The sequence below is a fragment of the Suricata suricatta genome, chromosome 5, assembly GCF_006229205.1.
Source record: "Suricata suricatta isolate VVHF042 chromosome 5, meerkat_22Aug2017_6uvM2_HiC, whole genome shotgun sequence".
Taxonomy (NCBI): Eukaryota; Metazoa; Chordata; class Mammalia; order Carnivora; family Herpestidae; genus Suricata; species Suricata suricatta.
In genome coordinates this window covers 8,271,128-8,275,257 of record NC_043704.1, presented here as the reverse complement: position 1 = coordinate 8,275,257, position 4,130 = coordinate 8,271,128, and positions in this window count along the sequence as shown.

Sequence of the window (4,130 nt, the reverse complement as noted above, 5' to 3'; positions counted from 1 at the left end):
TCTGTGTCCCTCCCTCTCTCTCTCTCTCTCTCTCTCTGTCCCTCCCCTGCTCATTCTCTCTCTCTCTCTCTCTCTCAAAATAAATAAATAAACATTAAAAACTAATAACAAATAAATTAAAAGAAGGACAGCAACTAAAAACCCATGAAGGTGTTTCATTGTTCTTTCCACAAAAGCAGTTGATTTTAAGGACAGAGTTGAGTGTGCTATTATTCTTTTGAACGGCTTTTGTTGTATTTTCCTAATTTCCAAATAAATACATGTTCTTTCTAAGAAAACTGAAAAAGAAAAAACAGCATATCACTCAAAACAAGATAACGATTCTTAGGTTTCCCAACAGGTTACATTTTCGTGCCTTCTTACAAAGTTTGGATCACAACACATGCAAATCTGCGTTCTTGTTACTGTGTCCTTGGATATGTTCCCAAGAGCAAAATTACTTGGTCAAAGGGAAGTAACTGTTGGAAGGCCTTTTGTAAATTCATCCATATCCCTTGAGAAAGTGTTTCCCGGTTGGTCACACCACCTGTAGGGAAACAGAATACTTACCTCTCAGCAGCCTCCCATGCACTGGACATGATCATCATTTCAAAATCCTTGCCAAGTGTCATTTCTTTGATTATTATTGAAGCTGAATTTTTTTCATATCCAACTGACCATCTGTATTCCTCATTTTGCACACTGTTAGTCAGGAATGCTTTGAGCTGCAGATAAGAGAACAATCTGACGCTTAATGATGGAAACAAACAGAATTTTTTTTTCATGAGTCTGTAGAAATTGGCTTTAACGTGTTGGTTTGGAAGCACGACAGGGTCAAGGACAGTATTTTGGCTAATCTCACGGGCTTGCACTCATACATCTGAAGACTTCCGTATGATTTCCCTCATGGTTTCACTACCTTTTTTGTAAACAAGATCTTTTTTAAGAATATCCTAACCTTCAGCATATTCCTCCAGAACCAGCATCATATCCTTATTCAAGGAAGTAAGAAAGAAAGAAAAACATGGCAATAATATCTATCCCTTTCTTCCCAGGGCCCTCAGCATGAAGAGATCCATTCAGGCCCCATTGGCCAAAACTATGACACATGATCACGTGAGCCACAAAGATAGCTTTCCCAGCCTCTATAAGGAAGTGAGCAAGAGTGAAGGGGGCTTCCCAATGTTGGGTTGGCCAACAGTCATGATCTTGTCTTCTATACACCTTCACCGTAAGCTTCTTTCTGATGATATGTAAAATACCAGCCAGCCTTCCTGATAGACCTGAACTATCATTAGATAAATAAAAGTGTTGATAATTGCCTGAGCCCATGTCCCATAGGTTGACCCTGGGAGAGGTGGCTGGATCCCAAACCAATGTCTGCATTTTCAAGGCAGTCTCCACCAGCTCTGTGACTCTGGGGAAACCACACTTTCTTCTTCAGACATCTGAATGCATTTGTCGTGGTTCGTCAGCACAAAACGCCTCTTCCAAGCTTGCTATTGCACTCACAGTCCTCATGACCACCATCTAGTGGGCAAAAGAAAAAAGGTAACCAGGCGAAAGTCAAAACAAGTAATTCCTTCTGATTCGGGAGGAAGCTACTTCTCTGGCCTTCAGCTATGCTCACGGCTTCCTTAACACCCAGGGAGCCGAGGTAAGTGATTTTTCTTTAGCGAGGCTTTGGGGCCCCAGATCATATGAAGGTTCTGTTAAAAAGACAGAAAGGGAAAAATGTAGATATTGGGTGGACAGCTGGCATTACCTGTTGCAAACACATAAACTATACCACCAGAATCTTTCCTATTGATAAATTGGATTTTTAGTCTCTGCTTTCAAATCATGTTACTGCACAGGGTAAAATGAATACAAACCTTTGTACTGTATTCATGAATACTAACTTATCACCCACACACTGTCCAGTTTGTTTTCAGCTGTTTCCTTATGTTGGGCTGTTCTTTTTAGAGCCCTCATGGACTCCACTCATCTCTCTTCCAGATGAACCTCCAGAGGTGGAGACCAAGCTCCCGGGACCCTGTGGGCACCTCATTGGGCCTCAGCAACTCAGCGGTGGAGGCCCATGAAATCATCCTTTCCCACTGTTGTCTCCTCCCTTCTCCTACCGTGAGAAGCAATTTGTATCTGCAAAGATGGCCCTTGGCCTTTTCCAGGTTGACCTATATCCCAGGGTGTGTACATATACACCTCATGAGTCCTGGAAGAAGTCCCAAAATGCAGTTCCATGGCCACCTCCCTTGTCGCTATAATTGTGGCTCACCTACCGGACCACTGTTGATTTCTGAATGGCTCTCCCTTTGCACCATGCAATTCTGCCAGATATTTCATAAATCATTCCAACTGTCTTCTTTTCCTGAACATTTTCACAGCATAAAAACCAAACACAATATGCATAATATTTAAATAAACTCCACAGGGCTTGCTTCACAAAAGCATTACTCTTCCAAAATGGTTTCCATCCCCCCGTTTCCTCTTCAGTATTATGAATTGTAGATGTGCAGGAAGACTAATCCATAGAAGGTATCTGCCCCTTCAGCCTGCCGATGACTTCGTCCTTCAGTGGTGGCCAAATTTATAGATGAAAACAGGTACAGATTACGACTGGACAGTTGAGTGCAGATGGGCATGTCTGCCCCATCATAGCACTGTCCACTTCTGTCACCTCCCAAGGAGGCTCTCAAAAAATCCCTCAGTAATCCAGCAGTCACTCAAAGTAGCCGGTGCTGAGAATCATAAAAATGGGACCATGCCAGAGAATTCTAAAATGCTCACACTGAAAAACGGCCCTATGGATCCCCTAACCAACTGTTTAATTTTAAAGACTAAACTTCCAAGGCCCAAAGAAGCTAAGGTCCCCAGACCTCTCCTTCCTATTTTAATTGTTACATCACATTAAACAAAGCAATTTAGGGGGCACCTGGGTGGCCCAGTTGGTTGAGCATCCAACTCTTGATTTTCAGCTCAGGTCATGATTCCAGGGTCACGGGATCAAGCCCCACATCAGCATGGAGCCTGCTTAAGATTCTCTGTCTCTATCCCCCTGCCCTTCTCCCCCACTCATTCTCTCTCTCTAAAATAAAGTAAAGTAAAATAAAATAAAATAAAATAAAATAAGTAGAACAATGCAATTTGTGCTCTAGACTTGTTCTAGAAGTAAATAAATATTTTTTAAAATACTATGGTGCATTTATATTTATGTTCAATGCTCAACCAACCTTAAGATAATAAATCAGGAAAAATTAAGACCAAAATAAAATACTGTTTCACTTTGCCAACTACCCTGTCCCCCTACGACTCCAAGTCAAGCTCAGGGTCTCCAATGTCTACCTCTGCACATCTTCTGTCTTCCAGGTCTTTATTTTTTTTAGGTATATTGCCACTTTTTTAAAAAAAAGTGTTTGTTTTAATTCTAGTTAGTTAAAATACAGTGTTATATTAGTTTCATGTGTACAGTGTAATGATTCAACAATTCTGTACATCACCGCCAGCTCTTAATGCAAAGCTCTTTCTACCCCATGGTGGTACTTGTCATTTGCAACAAGAATGGGGAAAAGTTTATAAAAACTTCCAGTCATCACTTATAAATGTTTCCTGGACACTCACACAGTCAACCAAAAGTACGTGTACCAACAGTTCACACTCTCCCACACCCTTCCCCAGGGTCCTTGGGGTTATTTAGAAGAGGCTGGATCAAAAACTGTTTCTGATTTGAGGTTTTGTTTCTATTTTTATTCTTGTTTCCCAGAAGGCAGCTTGAGGAAGCAGTTCTCTAACCTTCTCACCTGAATTGAAAATTGAGAAACACAACAAGTGGCCAAAAGGAGTTATTCACATAGTAGAGATACCAGAAAACATTCAAGCACAGCCTCATTTTCAAGAAGAGAGAAAAGGCTACATAGATATTAAGCCCAAGAAATGCTGAGTTGATTTATAGCTCATCTAACTAATATATTTCAGACAAAGGAATAACTTTACTCCCACAACTATGCTTCATGAATTTGCAATGCAGATTATAAATGATGCAAGGAGGGAACTGATCCCTATTTCCTGGTGTTAATTTTTGGAAAAGCACATGATCATCTAAGGGTTCCGAAGGAGGTTCTTTATCTCCACATTAATATCTAACGTATTGC